The 24,602-nt window shown below is 36.9% G+C and overlaps 1 pseudogene; it reads left to right on the forward strand.

Moving 5' to 3' along the window:
* LOC123803413 (S-formylglutathione hydrolase pseudogene) overlaps positions 1 to 24,335 on the forward strand; it is a 32,524-nt pseudogene extending 8,189 nt beyond the window's left edge.
* The last annotated feature ends 267 nt before the right edge of the window (positions 24,336 to 24,602 follow it).

A 24,602-nucleotide genomic window follows, 5' to 3' on the forward strand; every position in this document is an offset into this window, starting at 1 on the left:
CCCTAATCAGGTGTATGATTTGTGGATATTTTCTCCTATCCCATAGATAGTTTTTTTGTTTTGTTGATGGTTTCCTTTGTTGTGCAGAAGCTTTTTATTTTAACATAGTCCCACTTGTTTATTTTTGCTTTTGTTGCCTTTGCTTTTGGTGTCAAATCCAAACAATCATTGCCAAGACTGATGTCAAGGAGCTATTCCACTATGTTCTCTTTTAGGAGTTTTACAGTTTCAGGTCCTATGTTCAAGTCTTAAATCCATTTTGAGTTGATTTTTGTGTATGGTGTAAGATAGGGGTCCAATTTCATTCTTTTGCATATGGATATCCTGTTTTCCCAACATTTATTAAAATGCTATCTTTTCTGCATTGTGTATTCTTGGTGCCTTTATGGAAAATTAGTTGAACTAATATGCATGGATTTATTTCTCGGTTCTCTGTTCTGTTCCATTGATCTGTGTGTTTATTTTTATGCCAATACCATACTGTTTTGATTACTAAAGTTTTGTAATATAGTTTAAAAACAGGAAATGCAATGCCTCTGGTTTTGCCTTCTTGCTCAAGGTTTTTAGCTTTTTTGGGGTCTTCTGTGTTCCATACACATTTTAGGATTGTTTCTTCTGTTTTTGTGAAAAATGCCATTGGAATTTGATGGAGATTGCACTGAATCTGTAGATCACTTTGGGTAATATGGACATTTTAACAGTATCAGTTTTTCCAATGCATGAATATAAATTCTTCCACTTATTTGTGTTTTCTTCAGTTTCTTTCATCAGTTGTTCTTCTTTTTTCTTTTTCTTTCTTTTTTGCAAGGAGAAGTTCAGCAACAAATGAGTAATTGTATAACATCTTTGAGTTTGGCCCGATTCTGAGATTCAGTGCATTAGTTTAGCCTTTGGGATGTGCATGTGGACACAGGTAAAATCTTATCTTATGGACTGAAGACAGCAGATCTCCTATGTGAGAGAATAAGAAGATGGGGATTCCAACATGGAGAAAATGGATAAATCAAGGCTCACATATAGAAAGTCACCTCAGAAAGGCCTGATTTGGGGTTTAATGCCAGAATGGCATTAAAAGTAAGGAAGCAGTGGGTTTTGACATAGATGTATTTTATTTTCAAGTAAATAATGCCCAACTGTGCACGAAAATAGGCTCTTTGAATAGCACCTACAGCTAATGATCAAAGGACACACTTCATGTGTATGTAGGGTGGGGGGATAAAAAAGGTAGTTGCCCCCACATTAGTTGTTTTAGCGCTACATTCTCACTATCTTGTCAGCATTTTATTATTGAAAATAGCAGGCAACAGTATATTAAAAATTTATTAAGTGTTTGATGACCAAAATGCCAGTTCATGACATAATAAGAGTCCTATTTGTATCATTCTTCAATTCAAACCCAAACTGTTATAGACCACCCCTAATATAATGGCTGGCACATCTTAGGCACTCAATAAAAACATATTCAACAAATGAACCAGGGACTAAGACTCTAACAACCATGTCAGTTTTGCCTGACAACATTATAATATGTAATTGTTAAATATGGTGCTTTGCCCCATAATGTTTATCGGTAAAGCCTTTTAAACCAAATAAGACAAATAGAATGATGATTACCACTGTCATTACAGAATTACGCATATTTATTATATCCTTTTCTGCTTTCTAAATGTTACAAAATACCCACCTTGAACATTCTTGTCCATAATGTATTGTTACAGAGATGACCCTCCCAAGAACTTGGAGAAAAGGATAAAATACAGCTGCCATGAGAGTTAAGTTCTGATGTTTGTGCGTAATGGATCAGAACATAGACACAGCACACCACAAAAAGAAGATAAAGTGGCTTCCAGGCTAGAAGGGCTTGGGTATAGCCAGTTTGTTTTTTTAAAAATATTTATTTACTTGAGAGAGAGAGAAAGCACAAGCAGGAGGAACGGCAGGCAGAGGGAGAAGCAGGCTCCCCACTGAGCAAGGAGCCCGATGCAGGACTCAATCCCAGGACCCTGGGATCATGACCTGAGCTGAAGGCAGACACTCAACCAACTGAGCCACCCAGGCGCTCTGGGTATAACCTGTTTTAAAACATTCCATATTTAATGGAAGTATTCTTCATCAGAAGGATAGTTGCCAAACCATGGAAACATGAATAAATATCTTCAGAGGTTCCTATGAATTGTACCTATCCCACTAACATCCCAAGGAAACTGAGTCTTAGCAATCAGGCTTTCAATGTCTCTTAGAATTATCCTTTGTAAGATAATGTTAAGAGCTAACTCTTCTTGAGGGCTCACTCTGTTCCAGTCACTGTTCCAAGTGTTTTATATCTTTTAATTTATTTAATCCTCATTGGAATGCTGGGAGGCAGTCACTATCACTGTCCTCATTTTATAAAGAATCTTGTTCGGTAACTTGCTTATGCTCACATAGTTACTAAAGACGCAGAGGCAGGATTTCTGAATCGAGCACCTGTGCCCTTTGCGATTACCCCGAGCACCGCCTGGATGAGCTTTTCTCATTTGTTCATGTATCAAGTATGTCCTGAATGCTTGCAGATGTGCCAGGCACTTGGTCGGCACACTGAGAAGCTAGTGGGACTCAAAACATGCATGGTCCCTGCTCTCCTAGAGCTTACAGTCTAGAGGCAGACAGACCTTAAAGCAACAGATAAGTATCTAAGTACACATTGAGGTAAGTGCTATAAAGAGAACTTACGGAGTGCTCTGGAGTGTCCAGTGGGGACCCTTTCTTAGATAAGAAGACCAAAAAAGTTGTCTCTAGGAAAGTGATAATTAAGCTAAGATTAGATGGATTAGTAAAAGTTAGTGAAGAATGGGGAAAGAATGTACCAGGCTTCGGGGGAAGCATGGCAAAGTGCTTCTAATCCCTTTGACAGGACCGCAGAGGGAGAGGGACGTATCAGGCTCTCAGTGCCGTTAAAAATAAATTTCTCTGTGTCCCCTTGTTCTGACTTTATGTTCACTAGACAATCTTATTATACTTTGGCTTCACACATGCTTTCATAATAACAAGAGAATGCAATGATTGTGCAGACTTGTACTGTTTTGTTATTATGAGAGTCCTTTGTCTTTGTAAATTAATAAATCCACGTTTATATCAATCTCTAGAACATTGTCTTCTTCCCAAATTTGTCAACCTCAGACTCTAAGCTTTCACAGCAGAACACCAAATCCTCCAATGGAATGACCTCGTTTCCAGGTCGAGTTCCCATGCAACTCTAACCTGCCTTTTCTTTGACAATTCAGTGCTAATATCCAATCTTTCTCGTTTGTGAAGTTTTATGTATATGCACTGTTCAGTAAAGTAAAAGAGACGCGAATGGTTTAAGAAAAAAGAAACAAGCATAGATTTAGCGAGCACACAATCCGTGATTATTCTGATTAGTTTTACTGAAAAGAAAGTCCATCTGGGAAAGCGTCTGAATGAAATCATGTTTTGAATATTGAGGGAATAAAACAGACACCATCTTGTCTTCGCAGTCATGTGCTGAGTGAGTAATGCTGGTATTCTTTTTATGAGATTGTTTCAGTATAAGACTGTAGTAAACGGTGCTAGTAAGTGTTTCCCCACTACAAGCATGGAAACGAGACTTACTCATAATATTTATTTCTTCTCCAGAGTGCCTTTGCAGACCTGAAACATCTGAACTAACAAAAGGCCTCCAACTTATAATATAACACAGCTGCTCTGAGGATTGCGTGCATGCATATGTGTGTGCGCGATGGGAGGGGATTTCCTTGTATTTATTCATTTATGTGCCCTCTGGAGAAGGGGCAAGTTTAGTCCAACTGGAATTCTAAGTGTCTTTTACTGGGCATTTGTTAGATGTAAAAAGTTGGCTCATGTCTAAAGTATCTTCCAGGCAGTGTGCAGCTGAGAGCCATAAAACACGAGATTGTATATCGTTTGGGAACAGTGCACTAATGGGTGGCATTTCCACGGTGAACAATTCATTTTTCTACCAGTACAGAATAGTGCATGTGTTCTAAGGAACTGGCATTATATAGAACTTATTATCAAAAGCTATGTTTTATAATTATTTGCTACTAGTAACTATTTACAATCAACACAGGCACTACGCTTTTTTTTTTTTAAGATTTTTTATTTATTTATTTGACAGAGAGAGAGAGACAGCGAGAGAGGGAACACAAGCAGGGGGAGTGGGAGAGGAAGAAGCAGGCTCCCAGTGGAGGAGCCTGATGTGGGGCTCGATCCCAGAACGCCAGGATCACGCCCTGAGCTGAAGGCAGACGCTTAACGACTGAGCCACCCAGGCACCCCAGGCACTACGCTTTTAACAGAACATAAACAAAAATGGTTATCAGCTCCAATAATCCAGCTCTTTCTTTATTCTTCACATTTGTCCTCCCATATTGGTCGAACAAAGCATTAGAGATCTTAAATGTTACCAATTTAGAAACAATCCAGAGGTTCTAAGGAAACTTCTTGACTCTTCTGTCTCTTTTCCAAGAAACCTGTTCATTCTTTTAACCAACTGAATTTGACCCTGGGAATACAGTAATGAGCCCTATCAGGGAGCTCACAGTCTGGGTGGGGAGATGAGTGAATACATCAAAAATTAAGATAGCAGGGATAAGTGTGAGAGAGGCATGTTTAGAGCACTTTGGGGGAGCACTCTAGGCACTTACGGGGGGTCCAGCAATGGGGAGGACAGTATGAGATGACTCCCCAGAGAGGGTAGCATTTGAGCTACCTAGGTAGGTGAGAAGGCAGGGAGAAAAGCAAAGGTCGCAGGAAGCAGCCTCTCCAAGAGGTGAGGATATGAGAGAAATGTGCTATTTCCCTTCTTGCCTAATTCATTTCTTCCTCCCACCTTTCTGTCAATGGTGAAAGAGAGTAAGAAGATAAGAATTCAAAGGAGGAGGTGAAAAGATATATAAAAAACAACAATTGCAGATCACATTGCCATCTGTGGGACAAGTTGGCTACCTGACAACAGATGTCTAGCATTTCCCTCCTTAGTAACTAGTGGAATTAGCCAAGAAATGGAGAAACAACTGCATTCATATAAGAAACTAGCAAGGGTGCCATCCAAATGCTAGAATTTCTGTTAATTAGAGGGCACACAGACCTGTTTAAAGATTTTATCAGGATTGACTTGCAAATCATTTGCCTTAGAAATTAGTGTCTTCTGAACGTTAAGAAGGCATTGCTGTAGCATTCGAGCCTTCCAAAAATTAAGAAGAAGAATTATAAACATACATTAATTTATATGGTTCGGGGCTTGAGTTGGAAATGGACCATCAGATCATAGGAAAACCCTCCTCCTGGAAGGCCTTTGGCAGCAGCTGCTCACAGACTTTGATGGTGTAGGTGTTGGAGGGGAGTCCAGCACGGTTCAAGAGTTGCTACTCTGAGAGTTCTGAGCCATGGGAGCTGTTATCAAGTCACTGGCTGTTAGCAGTGGTGACACTGGAAAACTTTTGCCAAGTCTCAGGCCACTAACTGTTCAGAGTGCTAAAATAGGGGTGGGCGACGTGAGGAATAGTCTCCGGTGAGTGACACAACATATGCATGGGTTTCCGTAGCTTAGGCCACACCAGCAGTGAGATCCAGCCATACAGGATGAGGTACTTGGTGTGTAAGTTTTGAGAGATACAGATGAGAAACTTCCCAGAAATGAGATTTACCTGCCAGGACTGCCCGCTACCCCGGATCCCTCTGCACTCCATTTGGGTTACTGGATCAAGGACCTAGAGATCAACCTTAGTTGGGGAAAATGGAGGGTCCAAGCACCCAGTTTCTCAGAGATATTCCAGGTGCTTATCAAAGGAATGAATAAACAGAAGATATTTCTTTCACCAAAAGTAGAAGGAAAAAAAAAAACCCAGACCTTAAGAAATATCCTTTTCAAAACAAATTATTGCAGAAAAAATAAAGGTTTTTATTATATAAGTAACAATTTTATTATATAAGTAGCAAATATTCACAATGTTTAAAGTTTAGGGATAGAACTTCATTGTTGGTATATTTATGTGTATGTGGGAGGTGCTGTGCATTTTTTACTTTTTCTTTTTTCTTTCTTCTCCATTTTTTCTCTTCTACTGGACAGGGAGACTTTCTCCCTTCTTACCCTTTGGGACTTACTAAGGAGTCAAGGCACTTCGTTACGTTCTCGACCCTTGCCTCCAGAGCAGGTGGGCACATGAGCAGGATCAGCCAATCAGAGGCTCCTAACCAGGAATTTGAGTCTTGAGTGAGTCAAACAAAAGCCAAAGGTAATTTAGAATGTTGTTCACTGTCAAGGCGCATGGTGGCAGCAGAGTCCAGGGCAGAAGTGCTCCTGCCAAGGTGTCACCAGAGCCCAGTGACTCCTTGGCTCTTGCTTTGATATAGTGCCTCCTGCCTTTCTTTGATTTTTACCCATTTTTCAGGTTTGATTCTCTAGGCTTCCTGTTGATTCTGTGTGCGTCATAATAGTCTTCCAGTAATTCCTTTTCCCCCTAAATTAGGCAGAGGTGGTATTCATTGGTGGATCAGGAAATTTTTTATTTTTTTATTTATTTATTTTTTTTAGTTTTGCCTGATAAAGAGGTACTTTTGCACTCTCTCGTGGGCATTTAGAGTTTTCATAGATATAAAAATGTGAAAACTTCTTGTCATAACCCATGAAGGTTCAGTGTTGGGATCTCCCCCAAGGTTGTGTCCTACTGGTTGATGCTCAGCTACCCTGCATTGTTCATGCCTGTCCCGATAGATGTCTGGCTCCCCCAAACAGGTAATCTAGATCACAGATCATCTGCTTTCTCAACATACTCCTTGGTATCAACCACCTTCTGCATTCTTAGTTGATGCTGTATTCCTCTTAACTGATCAAAAACCCTAGTTTTGTTTAATTTTTTTTTTTTTAAATCATCATGACTTAAATGGTAGGCCCTCTGGTATACCGTACTCAATCAGGTTAAAGTATGATCTAATTAATGGTGTGGAACAAGCAGGTCCAAATTTTCTTTTTGACTATCAGCCAATTGTACCTCTCACACATGGGTGTCATAAAAGCTTTAGCAAGAACTTCTCATGACTCAAAGAGAGATATGCCTGATTTATGATTTCTTGATAGCACTTAACATATTATTTGGATTTAGAGATAACTCTAGACACATTAATCAAGCAAGCTGTTTGCAAATCTTTCTTCTCAGCTGTTACTGGTGCCAGATTGTCTAACAAATAGAGGCACAAGCAGATGTAATTTGTGACTGGTGGTGGCCATTCTCTGTCATGCAACAGGCCAGCTGGTAGCACAATCCACAGTACAGTCTATGGCTGAGCTCACAGACGCCTCGTACACATGGAAAGTGCTTAAATATCATACTTATAAAATAATAAAAGCTATTGTAGGAAATTGATTTAAACATTTGCCCACAAACTTGATAGCTGAAAAATAGTGTTTTAGGTTATGTTGTGGATTATAACATGTATTCACATAATCAGATCATGTAAAGTAGAACTTTCCTTACATGATTAAAAAATACATATATATTGCATGTCAACTATACTTCAATAAAAAAATATATGTAGCTGTGGTAATTGAAAAATAGAACTTTGGCAAAAGAATCAACAGGGTATGTTTTATTGACAGTCCAGAGGCACAACAGTACTAATATGTGGGTAGACACATGCATATATATATGTGTATATATGCACATATGCATAACATACATATGCACATATGCGTAACATACATATATATACACACGTGCATAGTTGGTATATGATAAAATTATAACAATTTTGTGAATAAAAAGGAAAAATTATTCATTTTTTTTTTAAGATTTTATTTATTTATTCAACAGAGATAGAGACAGCCAGCGAGAGAGGGAACACAAGCAGGGGGAGTGGGAGAGGAAGAAGCAGGCTCATAGCGAAAGAGCCTGATGTGGGGCTCGATCCCAGGTCGCCGGGATCACGCCCTGAGCCGAAGGCAGACGCTTAACCGCTGTGCCACCCAGGTGCCCCAAAATTTATTCATTTTATTTATTGATAGAGAGCGAGAGAGAGAGAAAGAGAGTGCTCAAGCAGGGCGAGCAGCAGGCAGAGGGAGAAACAGGCTCCCCACTGAGCAGGTAGCCTGATGTAGGACTTGATCTCAGGACCCTGAGATCATGACCTGAGCAGAAGGCAGCCGTTTAACTAACAGAGCCACCTAGGCCCCTAAAAAGGAAAATTTAAACGTTGTATGAGGATGTTTTCTTAATTATTTAGGAAAGAAATCTTCACATCATGTACATAAGTTAATTTCACATGAATTTAAATAACAAAAAGCCAAACTATGTAATAGCTGGAGAAAATGTAGATAAATCTAAATGCTCTTAGCATGGGAATAGATTTTCTAAGGGTAAAAGCAATCAAAGGAATAAAAAAAAGCAATAAATTTGACTTCACAAAAATTAAAGTATTTTCTATTATAAAAAACACATCATTAAGGAGAAAACACCAAATTATTGAAATTCAAATTGTCCAGTAGATAGTACCTCTCTACCCTGCCCAACTTCTGAACCTATTGGAGAATAAAAGAGATCATCAGTCAATAGGGGCCAAAATATCACCTTTCTTATTGTTAAGCTTGTGTTGGAAAACGTTGCTAGACAGTGATGGGCAGTGTACTGGTATAAAGTCCCTGAGTTAGGCAGTTGTACCCATCCACTCACAGACAACCTTCAACCAACCTAGGCCTTTACATATGGGGCCTGCCCCTCTCAAACTCACAACATGAAGGAGCAGAACAGAATTTGTTCTTCTTGTCTCACTGGAGGGGAAGTTTCCTCCCAAACTCATCAATGGGATCATGATGCTTCTCCCTCGGGAAAGAGTGGTAACAAGGTCAGAAAATATCTAGGAACCTTATGCAAATAGAGTTCACACATAGATATCAGGAATGAGGTAGAACCATGTTCTACCTAAGAGAAATTAAGGGTAAATATTTGTCACTGACATTATAACTGATTACTAACTCTAGTACATAAAGAGCTTATATCAACTATGTAAAATAAGAAAAAAGTTCCAACAGGTGATTCAACAAAAGACATAAAAAATTCACAGGCTTTTCTGTCATGGTTGCGGATATAAAACCACAAACTCAGATATTTTTGTCATATGGGCTTGGATCCTGGCTGCCTTACCTTGGGGGAATAATTTAATCTGTTTCCTCATCTCTAAAATATTACAATAATACCTACCTTGTATGGATGTTTTGATAAGGAAATACACTTATCCCATGCTTAAAGATTTTACATTATTCCTGAAAACCCTGTCATTAAGTGAATGACCATTATTTTTAAAAATCCATTAATTTCAATGGGAATATTCTATTCCAACTAGGCAGTTGCCCACAGTGAGTACATAGGAGACACATCTTTCTTTATAGCATTGATATTATGGAATTTAGGCCCTAATAATCCACAATATGTGGTGTGTGGCAGGGCTAGGGTTTGAAGGAAGCTATGAAACAACATAGAAAATACTTACCAATACAATGTCTAAGGCTCCTGACAAGGTCAAACTTTTCAACCATTTTAGAAGTATCAATTGATATATTAAAAATGTACTAATTAATATATTAATTAAGAAGTATACTAAGTTTAATTTGAGATTAAAAAGAGAGAGAGAGAAACAACTGAAATAGGGCAATGAACTTTTCTTTGAACCAAAATGCAAAATCCGCACTGAAAATGTTAATTATGAGCTTTAATGCATCAAATAATATAATGGTAAAATACGTAAAGAAAAAAGCCCAGTGGAGATTGTAGAAAATTTTAGCATCTGTTTTTCATGAGAAACCAAGTGGTCAAAAAGTAATTGACAGTATGTAGAGGATTTGAGAAATATAACAGGATTGTGAATTTTGAATTCTATAATGTGCAAGTATAGACTAACTCTTTTCGTAGCCGCTGAGGACATTTATTAAAATTAATCCTAAAATAACACTCAAAGAATAATTCAATAAACTTTAAAAATAAGAAATATATTATTTCTAAAGTAAAAGAATGCTCTCCTACGTTATTCTTGGGTTAACGGCACTAGGATATTTAGGATAATCTTGATGGCAGTGATAACCTTAATATGTCAAGAGTGCTTATAAAATAAGTAGAGAAATCATAAATTATTCTGTTTTTCAAAAGGGGTAAGAGACATGAATTCTATGAAATTCACAAAAATCAAGTAGGTCATAAACCTATAAAAAGTTTGAAAATACTTAATCGAAGACAGAATTTTTTAAAAGTTATATTTTGTACTTACTTTGAAGCAAATGATACTTTACAGTATATATAAATCAAAGGGAAAAAAGAGTGTAAATTAGTACTTCCTTTCTTGGGACCAATTTAAAAGTAATACTTTAAAAATATAGATTTATTTTATTTTTTTATTTTTTTATTTTTTTAAAGATTTTATTTATTTATTTGACAGAGATAGAGACAGCCAGCGAGAGAGGGAACACAGCAGGGGGAATGGGAGAGGAAGAAGCAGGCTCACAGCAGAGGAGCCTGATGTGGGGCTCGATCCCATAACGCCAGGATCACGCCCTGAGCCGAAGGCAGACGCCCAACCGCTGTGCCACCCAGGTGCCCCAAAAAATATAGATTTATTTTAAAACAGATGTTCTACTTCTGGGAATTTGTCCTGTGGAGACAATTAAGTATGTGACTCTATAAGTAAGGAGTTAGGCACTAGGATGTTCATGACAGTGTTATTTATGAGAATAAGAAATTGGAAATAACCCAAATTTCAGACAACATGTTATTGGTTAATTAAATTATGATACAGTTACAGCCATAAAAAAATTGTTGTTGAAATATGACATGTTAATTTGTTTATAATACATGTTCATTTAAAAAACCTACTTACTAAACTCTTGTAGGATATATTCCATTTTTGTTAAATATGTGAGTATAAAACATAGCTGTGCACTAAAATGTTCATAGTGATTTTATCTGTAATTATGGATGATTTTAAATTTCTTCCATTTGCTTAACTTTTTTTTTCTCATTCTACAATACACGTGTGATGAAAAAATAGTATCTGTTAATAGTTTTAAGAAGTCAAGCCACGAATTTTTAATGCATCTAGAAATTGGTTCTTCAAGTTAGCAGTGCCATCTGCTGATCATGTTGGGAGTGTTTCCTCAGAACAAAAAAAATTCGAGAACATAGGAAAGTCAATAATTATCAGAATCAAACATAATAACATATTTAAGAAAAGAGAGGAATATATAAGATATCTTGTGAAATTCATTTAGTTTAACTTATGTATGGTGCCATTAGAATGGTTTTCAAAATCTGAATTGGACTCTATCGTTTTTTTATCCCTTTGTTTTACATATAGCTCTGCCATCTTCAATTTATAGCTATCCCTTTTCGTAGAAGTAATCCAAGAAAATATGAATTCTAGACAAATACAGCTTTTATCCAGCAAATTATAATGAATTCCAAGGCTCAAGCCAAAGTCATAAATGGGAAAATGAATCAGGTCAGAAGTTGGGGTAAAAATAAACAAGGAACAAATAAGGGAAAATTGTTTAGGACAATGGTAGTGAAAAATAATGTGTTGATGGACCTCTTTTATATGAAGGAGTGAGTATCTGTCACAAAGATAAGTCTAATATGATAGCCTATAGGAAACAATAAGGAACATATAACCTACGTTTTCCTGATTTGTCTAAGAGGATTTAATAAAAGATTTGTCAAATGTATTCACACTTCTGGATACATTGCATTTACAGTAATCCCCAAGTATCCGTCCTGCCAAAAAAAAAAAAAAAAAAAAAAGGAGTCTAGATAACCTGATAGTACTTTTTCACAATAAACCCATATTCAACTAATGCTTCATCTTTGCAGTTGCACACTACCTTTTTAATCACCGTCCTATAACACTATTTAGGCTCAAAATCAGAATTGCTAGAATTATCTTACCTAATCCATCTTTCATGCTGAGAAAACTTCGACAGTATTTTCCCACTTGCAATACTTATGCCCCTGTCCCATGTCCCCTTGATATCTCAAAGGTGCTTGGCAGTGATTCTGGTATCTCCAAAGAAATTTCTCTTTGAGCAGAGGCCTGAAGACTTCACCATGTCTTTTACTGAAAAGCATCTTGTGCAGCATTGTGGGATGTTTTTGCTTTAAAAAATACACATTATTTTCAAAGTTACTTTTAACCAACTTGATGATGATATATTAAAATTCATCACTTAAAATTGGTGGAATCTGGAGAACCCAAAGCAAAGGCAGTGGTATAAATTCAAATCCCCCAACATAGCCTCTTTAAAAAAAGTCAGAACTATAAGGACAAATAAAACTATGCATAACTTTTTAGTAGAGGTCCAAAGTTCAAATTATGTGTAAAATTAGAAAAATAAAAACAAAAGACCAGTGAACTCTATCTCATACTCCTAACAGAAGTGTTATTTGAGAGCAATAGCAGCCCATTAAAAACTGCTTGAGAGAAAAAGTGAACTATCAGTGGACCTAAGATTGATCTAAAAATCACTTCCAGAGAAAGAAAATCAACCCTAAGTGTAAAAATGCTGAAGAAAAGTAGTGACCTCATGAAAGGGGCTTAAAAATGTACAGAGGATGTAAGGAAGCAATTGGAAAAGAGTAAATTTTGGGGGAGATAAGGGTTTAAAAGATGAGAGAGACCTGTCTTGGAAAATTCAGAGTGAATGAGAAAAAGAAGCAAAAGAGGGAAGTTTAAAATCCTGGAAGACAAAAGGAAATAAAAATGTCAAAGAGCACACATTTTTCTTTACTCCGTACAGAAAAACAAGCACCATCTAGGAAGAAGTTACACTTTGCTATACTGACAGAAGAAGGTGTTTTTGAATTAAGAATCTCATAAGGCTGGCTGGCACAGTCGGTGGAGCATGGGACTCTTGATCTCGGGGTTGTGAGCTCAAGCCCCATGTTGTGTGTAGAGATGACTTAAAAATAAAATCTTAAAAAAAAAAAATCTCATAAACTACCCCAAGCAGGGATACAGTCTTTGTACAAATTACTTTTAAAAGAAAACAAAAATGAAAATAGAAAGGGTTTAGCTGACGACCTTTTCCTCAAACAGAAAAAAAACAAAGCAGAAGGAAACTATAACACAATGTTCCAAGCTGAATTAAATATTCTGAAACCAGCATTTGGGAATTAAAGCAAAGCAAAACAAAACAAAAAAAACCAGGTTGCATCAAAAGTCCAGGAGCCAAGAATAGGAAGAAACAAAATGGGAGTTGATTGAACTGGAGGGGGAGGGGATCATATAAAAAATAAAGACTAAATTATGGAGAACCCAATGAAGAAAAGATATGAGTGAACACTTAATAAAGTGCAATGAATGATAGTTAGAAAACAACCATGGAAATGAAAAATAAAGAAGAGATTTTTTAAAGGCCAAAGAAAAGTGATTGAGATGGTATTCAGGCAAAGAAGAACTAACTTAGGTATAATTGCAGTTTCAGGAGGAGGAAAAACAGAACTAATACTTAAAAGTGTAATCTAAGTAGACTTTCTGGAAATAAACCAGACCTGTATTTACATATTGAAAGGGCCCAACAGGTACAAGGGAAAACTGTCCCACAATGGAAAATGTGGTGATATACCCTATGAGACCAGTGAGTCTGAAACTATTAGATTTTGAAAATGAGAGAAAAGATTCTCAAGGCCACCAAGTTAAAAAAAAAAAAATCAAATAAGTTGCAAGGACAAGATAATTAGACCAGCATCAAATTTCTTAGAGAAACATATATAAAGCAAGGCATCAATTGGAAGCATTTTCAAACAGCTCAAAGAAAGGAGGTGTGAACCAAGAACCATATAAAGGCAAACTGTCTTTCATGTATCCATGCTAACATGCTAGAGAGTAGGACATTCTATGCTCAACAGCCTTTCTTGAGAAATCTATTAGAGCAAGAGCTTCTTCTAACCAAAGATATGACTGGTGAAAGTTTAGCAAAAAAAGACTAATGGCACACATTTAAAATGTTTGGTTGTAGATCTAAGTAAGACCAAACCAAAAACGAGGACAAGGGTGGTAGAAGAATATGTTATTCTTTCATGAATATAAACAATGCAACTAAAATATGAGAGGAGAAGGGGCAGCAAAAGAGGAAGGTGGAATGATTTCATTCTTTTTAAAATATAGGTAATAGGGGAGAGTAAATGGATATCAGAAAAAACTAATAAAATATTGAGTACAAGGTTGAAGAAGAAAGGACTAAGCATTAAAAAAGATATAAGGAAAAGGGGGCGCCTGGGTGGCACAGCAGTTAAGCGTCTGCCTTCGGCTCAGGGCGTGATCCTGGTGTTATGGGATCGAGCCCCACGTCAGGCTCCTCCGCTATGAGCCTGCTTCTTCCTCTCCCACTCCCCCTGCTTGTGTTCCCTCTCTCGCTGGCTGTCTCTATCTCTGTCGAATAAATAAATAAAATCTTTAAAAAAAAAGATATAAGGAAAAGGATAACACAGATTTTAAAAGGCGAAAGAGTGAAGAAAAGATACAATGTATAGAAAAAGAACTCAGCAAATATGTATTGTAATTATAAAATAATAGGATAGACTTGAGACAACAAATACCAAACTGATAATGAGATCTCAAGGATATATAAAGCTTCAAACTCTGATAATAGAGTAGACCTCCTCAAGGGCACATGGCAGTCACAAAAATTGATCACATATCATGTCATGAGGAAAATATCAATCAGCACCATGAAGTGGAAATATTATGCATTATCTTATCACAAAGCCAAAAAATAAAAATTATTGACAACGAAAGTCCACCTGGAAATTTAAAAGCCTTCCATTCAACAACTCTTACTTAATAGCTGATGGGGGAATACAAACTGAAATTACAGAATTTTTGAAAACTAATGATAATGAAAACACTATATATCAGAATCTACTGGATATATTTAAAGTACTGATCAGAGGAAACTTCATAGTCTTAAACATTTTTGTGAATAAAAATGAAAGAATGAAAATAAATGAACCAGATTCCCAGATCAAAATATAAGGGCGAAAAAAAGAAAAAAAAAGATAAATAATACAAACCAAAGAAAGAAATAAGCAAGGAATTAATAAAGATAAAAATCAGAAATTGTTGAGGTTCAGAAGAGAAAGCAGTAGGTCTCATTCATAAATGAAATCCCCATTTTGCAGCAAAATAAAATAATAGACAAAATAGTACTAATTTAATCAAGAAAAAAGAAAGTTAAAAATACAAAATAAGAAGTTGAGTGAAAACAAACTGAAGCAGAAAGCGTTTAAAAATCACAAGGGTCTGCTTTATAGATGTCTATACAAATAAACTTAGAAAATCTTGAGAAAATGGGTAATTTCCTAAGAAAATTGTATTTGTTTCCTAGGGCCGCCATAACTAAGTACCACAAATGGGTGTTTTAAGACGAATTCTCATTGTGTTCTTGGTTCGCTTTTGTTGCAACAAGAATGAAAAGCACACCATGGTCCACTCCTTTCCCTTTCCTTTTGTGTGTATCTCTCCATAAGTTCTTCAGGACAAATGTCTTCTTAATTTATCATTTTATACTTGCAAACCGAGCTTGATGTCTTTGCTTCTCAAATGCAGTGCATTTCCACCTCTGAATTTCCCCCTTAGTCAATAATGCCCATTGGTCAATGAAATTATCGTAATGTTCTAATCTCAAATATATTCTGCTAATAATGGATGGGAACGGATGAAATAGAGATGGTATTAAAACGTGTAAGGTTTTATTGCATTCTAATGACATTTTTGGAAATGTTTAGGAAGTTGTATGAAAATCTATGCTGAAGTTTAAGGCGCAACTGAAGTAGGTTAAAAGCCTCATGAAGAGTAATGAGAGGTGGGATAGTTTTTGGTTACAGAGTCAAATAATGACAACTGCAACACAGAGGAAGTGACTGTTGGTACCTTCGAGTGTATTCCTTCAGACATAATGTGTGCATATACACAACATATAAACATATGCACAATACATACATCCACCTTCATTTCTAAAAATGGGGAAAAATACTGTTCCTACTTATTACTTTGTCTTTATTTTTTAACTGCCACAGTGTCTTATAATTTGTAACTTTTACTTGATATTTTATGGACTTGTAACCAGCAAATGAATATTTTAAAGAAACAATTTTAATTCCTAAAAAAACACACGTTTTTAATTCCTGAATATTATTACATTTTATGACCATTGAGTTTATATCATACATCTCTTATTGGACATTTAGTTTAGTTTTTAAAATGCTTCAGTATTATTTAAAAAAAAGGCTTTCATGAAAGAATTATTCTTAGGATTAGTTCTAAAAATAAATGTTCTTTTGTAATGTTTCCAGTATTATAATTGAAAATGAGTCACAAAATTACTGTGAAGTAAAAAAGCACAAAAGTGTTACATTTGCTAGATAAACCCAAGAGCTTATGAAAACATCAAGACAATACACAAAGTTCTCGTAATCTGAGAATAAGGAAAGCACAAATACTCATTATTATGAAGGATAATACCTCATACTTCCATACTACCACAAAGGAAAAAATTGTTTACATAAGAGATAAAAAGAGACAAAATAAATAAAGTAAGCGACTCTAATTCAAACAGATAGACCGTAGATGAACAAAAAGATAGAAATAATCGCCTCATGTGGAGGTATGGCGGTGGCAGATGAGGAAGGAATTGAGAGACTCTTTGGTTAACATTAAAGGGATTTTCCAGAAGAACTACGATAACAGGGGGAGATAAACATATTAAAAAGTCATGTAGGGGCGCCTGAGTGGCTTAGTCAGTTAAGTGTCCGACTCTTGATTTCGGTTCAGGTCATGATCTTAGGGTCCTGGGATCGAGCCCCATGTTGGGCTCTGAGCTCCGTGGGGAGTCTGCTTGGGATTCTCTCTCTCCCTCTGCTCCTCCCACACTTGCACTCTCTCACTGTCTCTCTCTAAAATAAATAAATCTTTAAAAAAGAAAGTTATGTAGAAGATAACTCAATTGTAGATGATTGTCTAAAACCGCAGGATGAGGCCTGAAGTACAGGATATCTCAGAGTAGATCATAGCCAAGGTAAAAAAAACACCGAAACTAAAGGTTCTGGAAACTAGAAGGTTTCCTCCTGCAGCCACCCGAATGTCCAACTGTACATAGGATATAACTCTCACAGACAAGGGCAATATCAAAATATACTTCTAGTGTCCACCGACGACAGCACTGATATTTGCTGATGGTATTTGCTGCCAAGTTAACATTTTTTACAGAACTCCACTTAGCTGATGTGTAAGTTTAGAGTTCCGGGCTGCTCTTTAAGATGTGCCATTGATGGGAACTGTCATGCCTAACGGCACATGACAACACCATCACCCCTTATCAAGGGGCCTTTTCTAATAACAGAGTTGCAATTATTATTATATCACCACAATTTCTTTTTTTAACGATTTTATTTATTTATTTGAGAGAGAGTCAGAGACAGAGCATGAGCCAGGGAAGAGGCAGAATAAGAGGGAGAGGGACAAGCAGACTCACTGCTGAGCATGGAGCCTGATGCAGGCTTGATCCAAGGACCCTAAGATCATGACCTGAGCTGAAGTCAGACATTTGACTGAGCCACCTAGGCTCCCCTCGGCACAATTTCTTACTAGAAGTTTGTGGTGATACAAATGAAAAATCTCTATGAAGTGTGAACATAAGCATATTAGTGTTTATTGACACCATCTATTACTATTGTTTCAGTTTGACTTTTTGCAGGTGGAAGGAGACAGATAATGCATTTGGCCTTGACCTACCAAGCTACTGTCATAAAGGTTGAATACAAAACTATCCAAAAGGGAATACCAGGCCCCCAAATCTGAACATTCATACTTCCCTCAAAGGTCTGGGACTAGAAGGCACTGGATTTTCTCTTTCTCAGTTAAGCACATGAGCCACTGGAGGGCAGCAGAGACAGAATTTTAACACCAAGGTCATTTAACAGTCATTGACCGATTGATGGATTTATTCATTTAGCACGTAATGAGTGCCTACTATGTGCAAGGCATTCACCTTTTTATTATGACCAAAGCCATATGTAAACTATTTCATTAATTATTTCTATTGTGAAAGAACATTTCACGGACATTTCTATCTGAATCCCTGCTGTGTCTAGTATAGACTGAAATCTACATATTTTTGCATAGTACAACTGAGAAGTCAGCATGAAACTTACAGAGTACCCATATTTACTAATTTCTCTCTTGAACAATGTTACTATCTTTTCTGTTCATTCCTGTGTATAAAATGTTTATTGGTTTTTTTTTGACCTTTTTGTCAAACTTTAGGAAAATATAGAGGAGTGAAAATGAAAATAAAATTCAACCATAGGCAACTGTCATTAGTGTTTTGATCTAATTCCTCCCAGTCAAATATATGTAGATGTATGTTAATTTAGTTTACAGATTTGATCTTGGGAATCTATAGCTATCGCTTAAAATTATGCTATCGCACTGGGGTGCCATATCCATATCAGTAAGTATTTAAAGAAAAAATACCAATGAAATAAAACTTTTTCAGAAGTTCTGTATTTTTATGTTACACTGTGCAGACCAAAACAATTTATTCAGACGGAGTTCTCATTTCTCTACTAAGAGCATATTTATTTCTCTAGATTGGTTCATTTTACTGTCTACCCTGCTTTCAAAAAAAAAGAAAGAAAAAAGATAGAAATTGATTTTGGAGATGCCTTGTATTTTGATCCATCATAAAACGTAAAGCAAGAAGAAGCCACTTAATATTCTCAGTAGGAAAGATTGGGCATTATTGATTTCAGGATAAAACATTTTCATGATAAATTAGAACTAAAATATCTGAGGGGGGAAAAGAGAATATGCTTAAGTATGTGCATTTACCACCAGATGTCTCAGTTCATGTAGTCAAGTAGTGAGGGTGAGGATAATTTTCCTTACCTCACACGCTTGCCACTGTAAAATGACCTTACCAAGATGCATGGGAAGAATGCATAGTTCAACTTTCTACTTACTCATTTAGCAAATTATTATGACTAAGATGTGCCCAGGCTGTATCTCACATCATGAGATTTCCAGAGCAAACAAGGCGTAGTGCCTGTCCTTGAGGGGTATACAGTCTAGCAGGAGTGAGACAAGTAGATCTCTTGCTGTGGTAAGGGCTGCCGGGTATAGGGCCTAGAGTGATATATGGTTCATGAGAAGTCCACCTGTGCCTATCTAGCTCAGTAGCAGAGCATTTGACTGCTTAAGAGGCTCACCTGACCACGCTTTAGTCCTTGAAGAAGTTTTAGCCGAGGAGATGTTTAGGCTAGAAACTAAAGGTCAGGGGAAAAGAATTGGATAAGGAAAGGAGGAAAAGCATTTGGCGGGGGGGAAACAGCATGCAAAGGCCAGACTTGTTCTGTGAATGGTTAGCAGTTCATTATGGCCAGAGAGCAAGGTGGAACAGCAAGGCAGGAGAGGTAAGCAAGAGTCAAACCATAAAGGTCTTTGTAAACTGTTATTAGGGAGTTTGAACTTTATCATGCAATTTAATTTTTAATGTTAACAAAGTGAATTCTGGCTCGTGTGTGGAAAATGGATTCAGGTAGGAAATACCAGAGGATGGAGGTCCATTTACATCTACAAGATGATGAATAAGTTTTATTATAAATTATAAGAAAATTATTGGTTCATTCCAGAAACTAATATAGAATCTAGACATAGCAGGTGTTCGATGTATGTTGAATAGTGACTGAAAGGATGAATAGATCTGTAAACAATTTAACATCCATACTTGGACTTCCTGAAGAAGACAATTGGCCTATTCTTATTACATCTACAACAGTTTCAATATCACTCTAATACCACTTATTTCTATTTCTTAATCAATATCACTGACTTGGGGTTGTCCACATTGGAAAACTCTATTACCACTGTCAAGAATTGGAAAAGTGATTTTTTAAAAAGATATTTGAGAGAGAGAGAGAGAGAACATGTGCGTGCGTGTTGGGGGGGGGTGGGAGGCAAAGGCAGAGGGACAGAGAGAATCTCAAGCAGACTCCCCGCTGAGCGTGGAGCCTGATGTGGGGCTCCATCCCATGACCCAGAGACTATGACCTGAGCCGAAATCAAGAGTTGGATGCTTAACCAACTGAGCCACCCAGGTGCCCTGGAAAGGTCTGATTTTTATCTAAGAGTATGCTTCAGTATCCTACAGGAAGAATCTATTTCCTTTGTTGGATTTCTTTTTCTGGTGTTACTGCTTCAGTCTGTCGGCTTCCCTTGGGGAATTTACTTTGGCAATCTAGTCGTTTGTTAAGTGTTTATCCATAAAATGGATAAGACTCCATGAAAATTCACCCCATTGTATAGTTCAGATGATAAAATGAGATCTTCATAGCTTAAAGGAATATTATCACACCGATTGTGCATATAATACATAAAATATTGTTTCCTCAGGCACCAGTGAGCCTTAGGATCAGAGGGAGAATCAGAAGGGAAATGTCTGATCATAACAGAATATTCATGTAGCACTGTGTTTCTTGAGTAACAAGCGTCTTCTTTGTCTGCTGTTTGTTAAGAAACAAGCTAGGAGGAAAGGAAATTCTTTTTCCAATTTCTTTTCTTTAAGAAACTTTGATGGAGTAATTTCAAAACTGCCCTGTCTGGGAATAAAATTTTTTAAGCATGGCAAAGTATTATAGGAGCAGATGGTGCTAAAGGACTTATTAAATATGAAAGAAAATTACATCCAAACAAAAGACAGTAAGTCAAGGAAACACTTGAGTTATCTATAGCTATTAATATTATAATTTGATCATTTGATATCTGGGATGTTCACTTGGAACTGCTTAAATGTATTTCAAATTTGTCTTTTGAAAATTGCAAGTTAATTGTAATTTGTTGTCAGAAAAATAGAAAGGAAAACAAACTTAGTAATAGCATTCCTTCAGGAGTTTTTAAAGATGCAAAAAATAGTTTTCACATATAGTCATCAAAAGCACATGATATTTCCAAGACCCAGATGGCTTGAGTAAAAATATTAATTTTCTAAGCCAAAAGGAAAAAAAACTTACAGAGATGGAATATTTTGCCTTTTATACTTAAATTCATTCAAAGATATTCCATCATTTTAATCACACAAAAATATATTTGAAAGAGCCTTCAAACAATTGCAACTCCCCCCACCCCACCTCCACCCTGCTGGGATAAGTCGATGTTATTCTCCCTACTTACATATGCAGAAAGTAGCAATTAACATTTGTGGATCAAGGAATGTAGGTGATTCTGAGTTTCACAAGGATAAATTAATGCAGGTGATAATTATGGGGTGGTGAGAAACACCCAAAATTAATTCTTTAGGGGTGAATGGTGGGAGGGAAGTGGATGATTCAGGAGGTAGAAGGATTGTTGAAGATAATAACTTTATTTTGGACATGTGGAGTTTGAGATGCCCATGGAGAACTGGATGACTGATCCAGGTTTTAAATGATTAAACAAGTCAAGAGTTTGGGAAAAGGCCTGCGCTGGGAATGGAGATTTGCGTGTCATGAATATCTGGGAGTGGATGTGGTCATTCAAGGAGAGTGTGTAGAGTATGAAAATATGAGGCCAAGACAGGAATATGCATCAGGAAAGCTTTTAAATGGTGGAAGGAGAGGGCAGAGGCTAGAAGCCTAAAAAGAGAAAGCAGATGATCACAGGATGAGCAGTTTCCATTACCTACTGACATGAATGGCAAGTATTTACCAAATAAACTTGGGCATGAACACCATCTTTACAGAAGTGGTGTTCTTTTCTTCCCAGCCTTGCAATGAACGTTCTGAAGTGGAATTTTCTAGCTAATTTCATGTTTAGCATGAAACCAGGATGAATGAAAAGGAAAACAAGGTATGCAGTATAGAGCATAGAATAAGGTTCAGTTTATAATCCAAGCAGCAAGTTCTTGAGGAAAGCCAAAGCTAATGAGGCAGCCAAATGGCAGTGTTGGAGCTATGCCATGGAAATGCCAGTTCTGGTCAGGATGGTGTATCGAAGGGCTAGCAGCTCCTAGTTTCCCTTGTCCAGAGTTCACATTAAAATACTGACAAAAGCCAGGAGATAATGACAATCCAAAACGACGAACAGTGAAAATGAATATTAACAGAGCGTTGCTAGAATCTGGAGGAAATTTTCAATAAGGTGGATTTATTAAAAAAATGATTTGTGTTCTATACTTTTTTCACTTTGTGAAACAGAGCTGCTCCTGCCACATGATAGTCTGTGGAAACCACTGGAGTTACTGGAAGCCTCAACGTCTTCATCAGTAAACCTTACTTACTAGGATTTGTTTGGATTAAAGAAGCAAATGCATACTAATTGCTTATCAGAGAGCTTGGTGCAAAGGAATAAATAAATAAATAGTCAGTGGTTCCTAAATGGATCTTCTCCCAAGTTGCCAAATATTATTGATTCGAGAGAGAAAAGAATGAGCATTCAAAATAAGAAATGCTGACAGTACAGGTTGACAGCCTGTTGCCAGAATCTGGGAGGAATTTTGACTAAGCACTAGCTTGAATGAAACTCCATTTACAAAACAAGTGGTTTTCTTCCTCATTCTTCACCTCATGAAACAAAGCTATTTATTATCTTCATCACCAACATATAGAACTTACTCTATGCCAAGTACTGTGTGAAGTGTATGAGTCACTTGGTCTCTAGGCATCCTCATCCATCAGCCATGGTCAGGGCATCTGGAATCTATGGAATCACATGCAAATTATGAATTTTTCTGGAGAGGGGATCTATAGCCTTCATAAGCTTCTCAAAGCATTGTGCGCCCTCCTCCTGCCCCCAAAGACTTAGAAACAGTGTCAAGTAGAACCTTCTTATTTTATAGAGAGCCCAGATGGGCTGTCACCCCCTCCCCCCCCATCAGGTCTTGTTTGCTTGTATTGATCGCCCAGAGCCTCTATACCATCAAACGTGATCTCTCAGACTGGTGAGAATTATCCTAATTTGTAAGAGAGAAGTATACATATTACTGATTTAATTTTTACTAAAATCTGCTAAATATCTCATTCCTACTTTTGAAAGATGGCCTTATCAAATTCTTTTCCGTTTTCTAATATTTCTCTTTATTGCCATTTTTATATCTGCCACTTCCTCTAAAATCTAGAATCTTGAGTCTAAAAGGTTCAGTTATCACACTACAATGCCGTTTTATTTGGTTATTTGCTTAGTTTTCTCAGAATTTGGAAGTCTCACATTCAGATGTTTCCAAAAACTCCAGCAGTTCCTAAAACTGAAGCCATTGCTTTAAAATGTGTATGAGAAGGACACAAAAGGAACCAAATGTTCTCTCTCCACCCTATTATAAGACCTTCACTATCCAAAAAATAGAAAACACTTAACGAAATTCAGGAATTGATTTGTCATGTACGTAAAAATGGATAAACACTTGCAGAATAGGAGTGTAAAAATTGTTAAGCCTGCTAACGTCAAGCCTAGAAAATAACAAATATGGAGTGGTTAGCAGAAACAGAATTATAAAATTGAAATATTAAAACTCTTTTGTGTAAATGGCCCCCAAATAATTATTCATGAGCCTGGTGGTTCCAATTCTTACTGTATAGGCACTTTTCAGGCACTGGTTTTTGAAAACTACCACAAGACTTACATTTTTTTAAAAAAAGATTTATTTATTTATTTTAGAGGTGGGGGCGGTGGGGGGGGGAGTGGCAGAGGGAGAGAATCTTCAAGCAGACTCCCTGCTGAGCATGGAGCTTGACTCCGGGCTGGATCCCACCGCCCATGAGATCATGACCTAAGCCGAAACCAAGGGTTGGATGCTCAACCAACTGAGCCCCCCAGGAGCCCCAACTACAGAATGTATTCTTATGTAACTGAAGAGCTTCCCCAAGTCATAAATGCCAGTTTTCCAGTGGACCCACAAAGGATGTCTGTTTTTGGCCACTCCATGGGAGTCCCTGAAACTCTGATTTGTGCTTTGAAGAATCTTGGAAAGTAGAAATCTATGTCAGCATTTGCTCCCAATTTGCAACCCAGTGCTCTGTCTTTGGGACGAAAAAGCCTTTAGTGGATATTTGGGGACAGATCAAAGTAAATGGAAAGCTTATGATGCTACCCATCTTGTGAAGTCCTAGCCAGGTGCTCAGTTAGACATAATAATTGATCAAGGAAAAGATAAGCAGTTCCTTCCAGATCGGCTGCCACTGTCTGGTAACTTCATAGCTGCCTGCACAGAAAAGAAAGTCCCTGTTGTTTCTAGGTTACAAAAGGGTTATGATGATAGCAATGGCTTCACTGCAACTTTTATTACTGATCACATCAGACATCATGTAAAATAACCGCGTGCATGAAAAACTTCAGATAAGAGAATTTCTTCAGGACTGTAAAAAAAATGTAATAAACAGAATTGCAGGGAAAAAGGATTTTTAAAACATTGGATTTCATAGTGCTAAACATGCATCATCCATAGTTGAATCACTTTCTGAATAAACATATAAAACCTGAGAAAAGTAATTTTGAATTTCTCATTCTATGACATTAAACATTTTTTTCATAATTTCTCAACGATCATGAAATTTTTCTCATGTATCCATGTAATGATATTG

This window comes from Ursus americanus, chromosome 18 (assembly GCF_024610735.1).
Source record: "Ursus americanus isolate L20-20 chromosome 18, mUrsAme1.1.p, whole genome shotgun sequence".
Classification (NCBI taxonomy): Eukaryota; Metazoa; Chordata; class Mammalia; order Carnivora; family Ursidae; genus Ursus; species Ursus americanus.